This window comes from Rousettus aegyptiacus, unplaced genomic scaffold (assembly GCF_014176215.1).
Source record: "Rousettus aegyptiacus isolate mRouAeg1 unplaced genomic scaffold, mRouAeg1.p scaffold_m13_p_8, whole genome shotgun sequence".
NCBI lineage: Eukaryota > Metazoa > Chordata > Mammalia > Chiroptera > Pteropodidae > Rousettus > Rousettus aegyptiacus.
This window is the reverse complement of record NW_023416311.1, coordinates 64,964,722-64,978,952: the sequence shown is the minus strand read 5'-3', so window position 1 is coordinate 64,978,952 and position 14,231 is coordinate 64,964,722. Positions and strand designations below refer to the sequence as shown.

The 14,231-nt window shown below is 34.3% G+C and overlaps 1 protein-coding gene and 1 pseudogene across 4 annotated transcripts in view; one reads left to right on the top strand and one right to left on the bottom strand.

The window, feature by feature from the left end:
* Window positions 1-14,231, bottom strand: part of SSBP2 (single stranded DNA binding protein 2) — a 244,599-nt gene that overhangs the window by 199,612 nt on the left and 30,756 nt on the right. The window lies entirely within an intron of this gene.
* LOC118607415 lies at window positions 6,772-6,889 on the top strand (annotated as a pseudogene).

Here is a 14,231-nt window from a genome sequence, read left to right as displayed (position 1 = left end):
CATGGGAATGAAAAGTGGGGGAAAGTGGAAGTAAAGCAGACTAATTCCTTGGTCTCAGCAAGCATTCTTCTGTTCCATTGGGTTACTTCTAAGCAGGATACACATAAAACAGGAAGCCAAAAACGATTAATCCAATGGGTCAGTAAAAAACAAGAATATATAAATATGTAAAAGGAAGGATAAGTTTAAAAAGAAGAGAAATAAGTGGTTTTCCCCCACTCTCTAAAAAAAGATATAGTATGCACTGTTCCATAAAAATAGATTAATCTATTCGATTCTTACTAAAGGCTTTAAAAACAAGCTTAGAAAAATAAATTACAGACAATAATATGGGAAGAACTGCAACAAAACAATATAAATCCCCTACAGACACAGTATCTTGTCTGAAAAATTCAACTATCTGGTAACTACTTCTTGGGGTTGTTATGACCATTACAAATCATCTATATAAAGTGTCCAGCACAATGCCAGGCACACTGTGGTTAAAATAGTAACTGTTACTATTGTGGTAAATACTTTGGATATGTTAATAAAGAGATAAACCTGACCACATTATGAAAGCATAGTTCATTCTCTTTTAAAGTAGAACTTAAGGAGCCAGAAATATAACCCTCTAAGTGGTAAATGATCAAGATTTCTAAAGTAAAATAGAATAGTATGGTGGTAAGTAAATACAATGGTCTTATTATTTCCAATCCAGAAACACCTTCAGCTGTAACCCTATGTAAGGACACAGACAACATACCCCATGCATAAGGATAACTCAGCCCTACACACAAAGTTTTATTCCATTCCCTGGGGTAGCTGGGCTCAGAATTCTGGGGTTCCTGGGATCCTGGGTCTCCTGGCTCTTACATTTACCCACCCCTCCACCTCTTAACCCCAAACGTGAAGCCAGACAAAGCCATAGAAATAATGTAGAGAACATATTTCTTGGAGCAACTGAGGAAGAAAAATTCTACTGCAGTGCTAAACACTACAAGAGGACAATCAAATTCTAAAGTCTTTGTATTTCACTGCCTATCCTTAATCAACCTGAACAAAAATTCTTTTCTTTATTAAGTATCTGCTTTGTGCCAATCACTGTGCTTAATGATTCCACTGAAGATGTCTCAAATAAAAAAGAATTTTTGACTAAGCTAATCTCATGAGGACTTTAACTTTAGTCATATCAACACAAGCCTACCAAAATATAAAAGCATCAAAGCAACAGACATCCTGGTCACTTCATTCTACCATTGGCCTCCAAAGAAACTCTGGATTAAACTTAATTATTTACTTTAGCATCTCTCAGTCTATAGCATTCTAATGTACAATCTGAATCTCTAAAAAAAGATATAGTATGCACTGTTCCATAAACCTATCTGACCTCTGAGCCCTTTTATCCTAGAATGCCAATTTACAGAGTAATTAATGTTTTCACAAAAGATTAAAATTTAACTGTATCATTAATAGAGATGATTAGCAACAAAGCTATACAAGATTAATAAGGCACACATTGAAATAAATATCATTTATTTTTAATAGCAAAAAAATTTTTATAGTATTTAGAGGAGGGTAAAACCTATATAGAGTCTTCTTATGAGATTATCCCAGTTATTTACAGGACTTTCAGGCAAAGCAGCTGAAGCAAAGCAATGGAAGTTCCAAAATAGGTATCTGAAAATACAAAGTATATGAAACAAATGCCAGAATTCTATTTTTTTAGGTAAAGTCATCATTTTACATTTTCATCCAGACATTTGGAGCATAAGTTCCCTCCCAGTGCTTAATCCCAGTAGAGAGAATCCCTATGTCACATGACCCAAATGACAATTCAAACTGGGTCACGACATTTTTGTTGTTTTATTATAGAAGGATAGCTCCATTTATTGTTTGCCTCTTTCCACTACGCTCCCTTAAACAGGTACATAATATCTTCATAGTCTTTAGCCAGCTAAGAGATCTGTGAGCTACTCCAAGCTGCCATTGAAGTCCCATATTAAACTACCAGACAGTAAAAGACCTCTGATTTCTCATGTATGGCTAAACCTTAACGTACCCAAGCTTCAGTAACTGGGAATAATTGCAGATATTTACACAGGCCCCACTATTTACTACAACAGACAAGCTGGTCATTTTAATGAGGGAGTTTTGTCTCTGCCCCACCCCCTTTTCCCCAAATATCTTATTTGGTATTCTTTGTATGGTAGCTACTTTATTAAAGCGGTTCAATATTTAATTAAGGATTAAATGGTAAAACAAGTTTGCCCATTAAATTATAAAAAACCTTCATTGTTTACAGAGCTTTTTTAAATTAATTAAACAATTTAATAGAAATTTAAAAATTAGATTTCAAAGTGAGCTTTGAAAACACGTAAGCTATTTTGAAGATCTTAAACCGTGACAAAACATGTGCAGCAGTAATGACAGAACACACACGCAATGCCAGCAACCTACGAGGAGTCCCAAGGCTCAGGCATCCTCGAACCATCATCTGCAGTGTCCATCAGATGAACACACAAAATTTAGCATTGATATAGTGGTTCTCTGGCACAGAAGTATATCGGGTTATCCAAGCAGTCCCAGAAGGAAATACAATACATATTTCCTGGAAAATAAGTCAAAATAAGTATCATTAAATTCGATTGTTCAAATTTAATTCCTCTTTCACGTAACTGTTTAATATTGAGTCTAAGTCTTTGTCTTTATTTTCCTAGTAATAGAAAACACTAGATTTATTAATGTTTATTAATGTTTTCACTTAAAAGAGAAAAACCAAAAGGAGCTTAATAAAGTCAGTTCATTTTGTAGTAGCTTTTAGTTTATTTTAAATAAGTTTTTTTTTTTAATTTACAGATCAAAAATTTGGTACCAAGGTTTTCCTTGTACCCACTGACAAATTCTACATTTTGTTTCCTTATTTATTATGTTTTCCTATATAACTCTACTGAGGTAGAGTTAAAAATATTTGCTACCTAAAATAAGTAAATGCCAAGAGTACCTGGCTATGGTGCTTTCCTGATACTTCAGTTCCCACAGCATGTGAACAGAAAATTGAGCTAAATACCTACACCAGGCAAAAAGCCAGGCAATCTGAACCATGTGGAATGTCCCAGAATCACTGCTGTCAGAGTGGCTCTGGTATTTGTGCTACATAAGCATAAAGTGGAGGACTAGGGATTCTCCTTAATCATCTGCTGCTCTTCTCTTCTCCTTTCTTAATCCTTACACGATAGCATAGAATTAATGACAGTACGATTACAATTTGTGAAGGGTATGGTAGGTTTTCACTACCTTTAGTTCACTAACTTTTACGGAAACTGTAATCTCGCGTATGCCTTCCCGGTTACCTACAAGTGTTACGAAATACCATCACCAGCTCCCATTTCCCTGCCATATCACCATCTGGTCAGTTCTACCACTTATGTTAAAAGCCCACTGTTATCCAAATTTTGCACATATATACACATACACATATGCACGCACAAACGTCTCCCTACACACACACAAAATTTAGGATTTAAAAAGCTTTCCAGCTTCATTTTGGAAACGCTAGGTCATATTTGAACAAGTTTTTTTTTTTTTTTTACTGCTGGACCACTCAAAACCTTTAATGTGGTAATCTACATTAAGAATTTCTTGACATAAACATAACATGCCACATTTCCAAATCTATTAGTCTACAAAAGCCTTTTTAATGAAATATTTCCACAGCTTACTCCCTGGAAAACTCTAAACTATCAAAACTATTCAAAACAGAGTATTTTATCTTATAATTTTATTTTATGAAATATGTATATTTGTATAAATATGTACACAATATGTATAGAAAAAAATTGATTATGTTAATTTGTTCACTCATCCATTTACACACCAATCCCACCAGCTATCCAGTAAATAGTATATACACATATATAATGCCTATATATGAGAATGGTCTTATGCCTGGTGCTATAAGATAAAGAAATCTGGAAATATGTTTAACATACTTTCTATCATTTTCTTATTAATCTCTATATAAAATATTGGAGTTTTTGAAAGCCACTTGATATGTTAGAATTCTTAAAGACTCTATTAACAGAAAACATAATATGATTGATCCTCCTTAAGAAATTATAAGTAGCAAACCAAGAAAACTTTACTTCACAAAAGTACTTTAATACTAAATGCTACAATTATTCTACACATTTTTCCAGAAGCTACTGAAATGAAAAATGATCAACTGATCCTTTTAAGTCCAAAAATTTTAATGTAATTAAAATAAATATATACTTTAGGCTTTAAAAACCATAAATATATTAAGATGATTAAAGTCATCTTAATAATTAGAGTCAACTAATCAGGAATCACACAAAATCAATTATTTAAAACTTTTGCCTTTTACTTCAGAATTTCTGTAAGTCAAGTCCTTCTTTCGGCTCTCTCATTTTATTCATGACTTTTCTGCAGTAAAACTACTGGAAAACTCGTAAAACATTCTAAATTAGATGTATTGGGAACCAACTATACCTATGATGAGTCTTGGCTGTAATTTAGAAACAAACTTTCTTGTTTTAAACAAATATTATAGCCTCAGCCTCTATACCTTTGCTGGAGATGCTCCTATCCTCTTCCCTTTATCCACACCTGGTCAACACAGCTTCCTGGAATTAGTTCAATGCCAAATTCTGTGCAGTTATTTTCAGATGATTCTACCTTATAGATACCTACGTCACCAACCTCAGAATGCAGAGTACTTACAGTCCATATCACTTATAGCATGTATTATGTTCATCATATATTATTATTACGTAATTATATCACTGCTTAACTTTTCACATATTACAGCTTTCCATCTACACTGTAAGCTTTCTGAAGGCAAGAAACATTTTATTTGACTCCTGCACTATACTTTCAATAGAGTAACCACACAAATTATTTCAAAGAATAATAGTTTCACTGCTGAATCTGCACATCTGTCATTTTGCAGATAAAAAGAAAGCCTAAAAAAGTGAAATAACTTACCCAAGGTTATTCAATTAGCTGGAAACTGAATCAAGGAAAGAACCCAAGGGTGTAAATCTAATCTAGTGTTGTTTGTTTTAGCCTATGTTAAAAGAAAAATATTATGCTAAAATATACCAGCTCACTTTCTGGTTTTAATAAATACAAAAAGCTATGCTGTGTACACAACTAAGAATTTTGCATTGCCTCAAAATTACCATTTTCTTCAACATTAATCATTGGCCCAACCTGAGAATGATGATTATTATTATACATATCATAATACATATAATATGTAGGTGATCTGGTCAAATGTCTATTGACCCAGAACAGCATTTATTTTGTGTAACTTCTTCCTTTTAAACCATGATATGGGGTTTGGTGGAAGGAGGAGGAGTTCAATTAAAGTAAATAGGCCAGTGATACAAGTTCTAGTTAAGCAGGATTTTATCTAAATAACAGTAAAGAGTTCCTTGTCTCCCTCTGAATCTTACTGTTCAAGAAGTCTTCTCACCATCTGTTTATGAAATATTTTTTTAAAAAGCTACTTGATAGTGTGATTAACCTAGACTTTCCTTCAGAGACTCTTCCATCATCTGACTAAGTCCTCGAGGGAAGTGGGACCCTTTAGATGCACCAGAGAACAGCTGGAGCATGAGGTGACAGATAGATTTACTACAGGAGATTAGTCCCAAGAGAAGTGCTAAGTTCTCAATTAACGTTGTATATTCTAACTTTTAAAAAAAACTCCAGGGAAATAAAATTATAAATATGGGTATTTCCACAAACTAATCATTAGACAACTTTATGGCTCTAAAAATAGAACAAGGATGGTTCTGTCAAAAATGCCCTCCATTGTTATTAATCTCATCTGAGAGATAATAGAGCAGTGAGAATCAAACGAGGCGTTTCCATTAAGAGACTGGAAAGAAAAGCTACCTTTTCCACATCTCCCGTGAAACTTCTTTCACTAAAAAGTAAATGTTATGGGTTAAATATTCCCCCTAAAAAGGCATGTTGGAACCCCAGTCCTTAATACTTTAGAATGGAACCTTATTTGGAAACAGTGTTTGCAGATGTAATTCATTAAGATGAGGTCACAATAAAGTAAGGTGGGCCTCTCTCTAATCCAATAGAACTGGGTATCCCTATGAGAAGAAATTTGGATAAAAGACACATGCAGAGGAAAGATGATGTGATGAGGGAGAAGACAAAGAGAGACCTGGAGAGATCCTTCCCTCGCAGCCCTCAGAAGGAACCAATGCCGCCAACACTATGATCTTGAACTCCTAGCCTCCAGAATGATGAGTCGATATATGTCTGCTGTTTAAGCCACCCAATTTGTGATGCTTTGTTACAGCAGTCCTAGTAGACTAATACATTATACCATGAGAAATAATTTTTAAAGTATTTGTTGAAACAGAAATTCACGAGTCCTAGAACCTAGGTTTTAAATTTGAAACCTTTGACATAAATCTCTGCCGCAGTTTCCTTACCTACACCTTTTCAGGTTGTTATGAAGACAGGACTTAATATTGTGTGTGTGAAAGTTCCTGGAAAAGTACAAAGTAGTAAATCAATAAAAGATGTCATCATCCAACATTTAAAATTTACTTGACACATTTGGCTTGTAGGTAAGAAAAACAGCAAAGTTGTAAATGACACTAAATTTCTTTACTCATAAATGAGAGACTAATGACTTCAGGTGTTTAACCAAAAAATAAATCAAATATATAGCACAAGTTAAAGCACATCATGGTCAACATTTCCTTATCTGTAAATTGTTAAATTAAAATTATTGGGGTGGTCTACAGCCATGCTACCCTGAACAAGCCCGATCCCGTCTGATCTCAGAAGCTAAGCAGGGTCGGGCCTGCTTAGTACTGGATGGGAGACTACCTAGGAAGACCAGGTGCTGTAGTGTAAAAAAATTAAAAAATAAGAGATTGTAAGCTGACAACGTCCTTGCAATCTGTGAGGTGAACTAAAGGTTGCCTCACCTAAAAAATGAAAATTATTGAGGTGATATTGGCGAATAAATCAAATCAGTTTCAAGTATACAATTTAATAATATATCATATGTATACTGCATTGTGTTCCATCATCCAAAATTAAACTTATTGTTAATTTTTATTGTAAATTTTATAAACATACATGTTAATTTTTAAAACTGCAATCCCTCCTAAAAAAACAAAGAAACGAAAACACCCAGAAACATTCATCTAACACTTGTTTAGTATCTAATATATTCTAGAAACTGGGTCAGATCTTCAAGATACAGAGTTCAAGACATGGGCCCTGACTTCAATGAGCTCCCTCTACAGGAAAGGAAACAAGAAATAATTAAATAAAGATCAATATAAACTATAACAGAGTATGTACAAAGTACAATAGAGCAGATACATATACTCATACCAACATTTTAATAGAATAATATTTTAACTTTCTAGAATTGACAGTACTTTATATAGCAACATTTTAATGAATTAATTATAAAGTTGTTCAATTGTCCTTCCTACCTCTTTTCTGATCATTGCTTCATGTTAGAGAAAATTTCATCTCTCAGATTTTTTTTTTAAAGCAGGCTTACACAAAAACTGCTTTTCTTTAAATCTACTGCATTTGTATTATCATCTTTTTGTGCTCAGGAAGAGAATTATAGTTAACACTAGGTAATAGGACATTTATTTTCATAAGAAAATTAGTATTTCAACTCTTATTGAAAATCCTTCTAAAATGTATCCTTTCTTCTCTAGTTTGTATGCATGGACAGTGAATCCCAATTAAAACTGTTTTTGACGGCTAAAGATTTTCCAAATCCTTAGGAGTCAGCTGAAGACCAGGGATCCAGGCATGGTCCTGTAACTTTAAATACAAAAGTCAACTAATAAGACAATTAAATACACTAGAAAAACACATTTTTTGTAAATTGCTTTTATTTTTTTAAAAAAGTATGTGAGATAACATCCATTTCAAATCTAAGTTAAAAGCTGATGAGGAATAGTTTGATCTAAAAGCCAAGCTACACAGGAGTATAAAAATAAGCATGAAATAGTGAAATGACAAAAAATCTTTATCAACCTCATTGTTTACTTATGTCAGTAAGAACTTGAAAGCTATATTTGCAAAGTAAAACACACAGCAGGGGTAGGGTTAGGGTTAGAGTTAGGGTTAGGGTATCTCTCCATGGATGACTGAGTTATAACACTATTAGGATCCAGGAGTTGCAAAGCAGCAGAAGTAATTGCCCACATTTTCTGGAAGTTTAAAATTAAATGAGAAAAGGACAAGTAAAATAAATAAATTGAAACAGAGGCAAATACATAATTGTCTATAGCTATACAGGTCATTCTCTTCCCATTTTTTCCTCCTGATCTCCTTCACCTTTCTTTTCATATTTTACTTCCTTCCCCTTTCCTGCTTTCTTTTTTATAAGGTAGTTAAGCAAACATCTTTCAAATACCTTTCATTTTCTCCACCACTACATGCACAATTCTTACTAATTCCTTAATATCTTAATCGCAACTCATATCAAAAAGCTTAATTAGCTCATGTCTCATAGAAAATAGACATATTGAAGTGTGAAAAAGAAGGAATAAGAGACACCCTAGAAACTCTATATATTTATGTCTAATTTGATGTCTAAAAATTTAAGGAATTCAATCATGAATGTAGAGAGGCAAAAACAGAGACTTTTAAATGACTTGTGATTTCCAAGAATTTAACATAGATTTTCTTCCCCTTCTGAACACTTAAAATATATCCATTTTTGCTATTAGTTTCTTTATAAATCTTTTTTTGAAAGTAAAAAAGTTATAAAAAGTCATCAAATAAAAAGAAATATATACAAGCCGTCATAGCCAGATGTGTAACACTGACAGAGTTATTCTTTTGAATGCACTTGGAGTCTGTTTGGAATGCAGAGTTTGCCCTCAATTCAGTATTTTAATTTAGAAAATTTAAATCTATCAGAAGAAACTAAGCAGACATAAATTCTTACCAATACTTTTTGTTTGAGCTTTTAATTTTACACTATCAATTCAAATATTCAACTAAATAGATGGTTCTTACACACTGTGTTCAAACTCAGCGAACTTATTTTTTTATTAAATTAGAAGAGAAAAAATCAGGAGGATGAACCCTATTAAAAGAATTGAGGCTGAGAACACTCTGTTGATTAAAAACAAACAAATATCTCCTTGATCTCAACTGCCATGAATTTATAAGATTGTGATACGATGGTAACTATGGCCCAACTATAATGAGATATAAAAAGTAAATTAAGTAATGGAAGTGGGTGAACGAGGATTGTCAAGTAGACACCTTGGGAGAAAAATGTGGCTTCATCACAAAAGCAATGCTTTCTGACATTCTACTCTCCTTTGAATATGACTTTGCAGCTTACAACAGTTTTGCCTTCTAAATGAATCTCAAACAAGGAACTGTGTGATCAAGGCTAGCATTGTCTAGTGTTACTCTTAATCAGAAAGGGACAGATGATGATGAGTTTTTAAATGATACGATAAAGACCTATATAATTATGAGATTTAGTCAAATTTTTCTATGGAATTGCTATATCAACAATTACTGATCATCTTCTAGAAGCCAAAGTATATAATATGAGGGGCTGATGTATGGAAAAAGAACTAGAGGACCTGAATTAGAAAACAACCCCTCATTCTTAGATTTGAAGAATGTAAACCTAACACCAGGAAACTAAAAAGTACATTTCCAGAGAAAACATCGCCTCAAATACAGGTTGAATACATAAGCTCTGAGGGGATCCCAAGCATCACTCTTTCAAGAGTGAGTTGGAATAAGTGATAGACAAATTCGGAAAAAAAAAAAAAAATGAGAGCACAATCTTTTAATATAGAGAGCAGGCAAAAATTGGCAAGGAAGAAAGAACATTACAGTCATGGGAACAAGGATAAAAATCTATAAATCCAGTAAAAAAATAAATCTGATTCTATGATTTGTTTACATAAGTAATTATTTTTAATATCTTTAACATGTCACAATAAATAAATCCTAAAGAACCAGGCAAAGATACATGTTTTTGTAGGTATATTTGAATATGACTACATCTAATGCTCTTAAAATTCATTTAATAACAATAAAAGTAAAGAAATTGAGTCTTCTTTCTTTTAGGCATAAACTGAAATAGTTAAGAGGGTGCAAAAACCTAAAGCACAGCGAGTTTAATTCTATAAATTCATTCATTCACGTCTTGATGTAGGAAGAGAATTAAATAATGAGATGCTTGTCTTTAAGTGAAAATTCTCCTCTCACTAAAATAAAGGAAACAAAAAGCCTATTTGTGTTTTTAAAGGACTAAATTCAGCCAATTAATCGATTCTACTCAATAAGTTCTCAATGAACTATCTGTTCTAAATATATTAAAATATGGATAATTCCTCTTCAAGATAATTAATATTTGAAATCTGAAAAGGAAACATTTTCCTTTTTGCTCACTTTTTTTGCCAGAAATTTACCATATGCTTGAACAACAGTATAATGAAGCAAGAGGTAGTCTTTGAAAAGTTATTGTAGATGAAAGTTCAATAAAAAAAAGGGTAATCAGAACTATATCCATTATACAGGATGGGAAAAGTCGAAGGACATGCCAAAAAATCTAACGTAACAAATATCTCCAGATAAATCACCAAAAGGAAAATTATATTTTTACATCTGTAGACTATTTGTGATAAATAATACCTAAAGAGATATATAAATTGTGGGAGACAAATAAAATGGTTCATTCTGCCTGACAAGAAAAAATTAAAATCTTAATCTCAGCTAAAGAGATAATCCCAACAGCATATGGAGGGAGTGTGGGTTCTGGAGCCAGACTGCCCAGATTCACATTCTTATGCTTCCCCTTCCTAGTTTGGCTGTTTTCATTTTAAGTTTTTCTATCTGTTTTTTTTTTTTTAAGCATTTTTACTTCTTCAATTTGTTTGTCCCCAACCAAATAAACTTCATAATTCTATTTATATTTTAATTTTGCTCTTTTATTCTATATATTCCATAAAATGGAAGAGTTTTTCAGTGTATTGTCTTTTTAACCATAGATATAAAACCCGCACCCAAACAGTTCAGAAAGCCTACTACCTAAAAGGTACCAGAACCAATCGATGGAGCACATGAGTTATGGTCTCTCCACATCAAAAAGGCTGTCAACAAACAGCTGAAGCATATTGGTACTTCTTCCGATGTGAGCTCTCATCTCATAAGCCCCTAAGGACTCTTGTACCACTCTTTCAGATAACAGACCTTCATACCCTCCCAGATATTAAGCAAATAACTATGAAATTATATTTCTGAAAAAGGCAGGTAAAGGAGACAAGGTAAACACACAGTGACATATTATCAACAGGAAATTTTTTTTTTTTTTTTTTTTTTTAGGAATAAGAAGGGGTGGATGGAGGAAGAAACTCTCAGGGTTTTTCAATGTGGCTAAAATATAAATACTATGCAACCTATAGATAGGTTCAGAGAGCTAACTGAAATGAGTAGATCCACAGTGGCTGACTGGCAAAGAAAAATCGACACACACACTGAGAAAAATAAAAGACAACAGTGATAAGAAAAAGAAAACAGAGAAATCGATGAGGTTTGAAAGTAGGCTAGCTCATACCAGAGGTGTCCAGAGACCACACATCAGCCTCCTACCGGAAGAAGAGCTCAGGCTCTGGAGGGAAACCTAAGTAAAAAAATTCCTCACAATGAATGGAAAGCAACCGAGACTTAAGAGATCAGGAAGGTAGTAAAGGCCATGGGTTTCACCAGCTTCACTGAGCAAGCTCTGAGCTGATGTTCTACATTAGTTAAATGTATTAACATAATGATGATAAGAATATAAATTTTGCATTTCAGATTGTCCCAGGAGTGCCACACACGAAAAGAGAATTGTGTCAACTTGTCAATATTCAATGAGACTAAATCCACAGGGGAATCTATGTAAGAAATGCACTGACTAGGGTCTTCCCTAATATGTAGCTACAAGTAATACCATAGCAAAAAAATCTGTAGCTTCCTGAACACAAAAAAAGCACTTTGGGCCACAGCGACTGTAATGTAAACTTCAAAGCCATTTCAAATCCAGACATTGCTATAAACAGATCTCTTACTTAAAATATAATTAATATTTAATAAACATGAAATTTGTGATTTTCTTCATTTTCCCTCCATTTCCATTTTTTATAAGACTTGAGTATAGTTTTCCCAAATAATATATCATCTTTTCTTCAGTAAACATTATCATGTTTATTCCTACAGTGTTTCTATTAAAGCATCCTTGTTTATACATTAGGATCCAGATGAAGTCACCACAGGTTTCAAAACAAAATATGATAAAACCTCCTGCTACAGAAATTCCCAGGTTATTTTGGGTCACAAACAACAGTAGTATGGGGATCTGGCTCTGTGCATTCTGCAGCAGTCAGTACTGCTGGTGGACATCTGAGGTTACCCAGCTCCTCTCCTTCCGGACTTATAGCCACCACTGCTCCTCCTCTTCCCCACATCTTCCCATCCTCCCAGAAGAGCTAAAGCCAATCGCAAAGGAGGAGGGGACAGATCAGAATCCTCACCCAGCCTAGCCTCTTACTTTTCAAAAGAGATGTCCTCCACGGACTTCTCAATATCCACAACAAGGGGTGGAGCAGAGGGAAAACACGTACAACTTGGCTCCTCACAATAACAGTGGAAACACCATTAGGTACCCGAGATCTTTCTACCCACTTTAATTAGGAACTTGAATTGCGACTTGGCCAGAGGTAGCTAAAGGAGCTCCAGAGAGCTGAGCCCGTGCTTTAAAATGTTCTCAGAATTTGTTTTCATCAGGTATCTATCATAAGATGACAGGCACGGAGACAACTGTCTTTGAAAGAAGAGTTTATTACTTACAGTTTCCGAGAGGAGGGGGCATGCCACACCATTCAGAGCCACATGGGAAAGCACTGGGTTGTTCAGGAGGCAGAAGGAGAAAGGGGAAACGTGGGCACGAGCCTTTACTGTGGTTTTTCTCAGGAAAGGCAAGGCAGGGCAGGGTAAGTACTTCAGGACTGGCTAGTTGGAAAAATTTCAGCAGGCTCTGCTGGGGTATAGGGACTTCTGCTACCCACTCCAGGTGTGCCATTAGGGCAGGAGGAGGATAATTCAACCCCTGAGAGCTCAAAATAGGTATTAAGAGCTCTGGATTGGTTGGTTTACATATGAAAGGCATAGGGGATATAACACTCATAGGGGGAGTGTTACTACATCTCTAGGAATCCTATCTATCTGAAGGAAATAGCTAGCACTGGGAACTGCAACCTGTTCCCAGCCAGCAAGGCCCCAAGATGTCCAAGCGTCGTAAAATACAGACAATAAAAATTATGATTAATACAGCCCAGATTGTAGTTCTGGGCTCAGAACTCATCTAGATGGCAACTTTTTCAAAAATTGCTGTTCTGAGATCCAGCATTTCCCTAAACTAAAAGCTCCCCTTGAAGCACTACCACCCCATCTCTGCATGTGCACTGCCAGAAAATGCATCAGAGTAGTCACTTCACAGTCTTCCCCTGGTTTCATACCGACTGTTTATACACAAGTTGAAATCTATATCACAACCCATCAAGATAACAGCATGGCCTTTGCCACAACTAAGGAAGAAGTCACACTACTACCACTGTCAGAAATCATTCAGAACACTAAATCTTCAGGTGCTAAAAAGACATATGTGCTAATAAGCTTTTTAAATGAGACTGTTAACTACCGGTTAGATGCTGGCATAAAATTTCAACAAAAAAAATGCAAAATAATGCCTCAAGATTTCAAAGACTTCACTAGTGTTTATCTTCTGGAAGAAAGGCAAGAAAGCTGACTAGATAAACATTAAGGCATCTAACCCTATCTTCTGCGAAGCCTCTGAACAAAATTTTTGTTCTACTTTAAAATGCCATCAGTCATTCACTCTTAAAATTCACCACTTGGCTTTAACCATTGTTCAGTACAGTAGATGTTTAGCCACAGGAATAACTTAAATCTCTGTATCGATTTTTTTTTTAACTGGTAAAATGCATTTCACTGTTGAACCGTTATATATGCTGCCTGATTATTCCACATAAAAGTAAAACTAGTTCTGTTTAACACACACACACGAATAACATTAATAACCTGGGGTTTTCTTTTTCTATATTGTTTTGATAATCACGAGCATGCTTGCTAGGTAAAATATTAGGTAGAATACTGGTTTAAAAACAAAACTAAGCAGGGAAAAA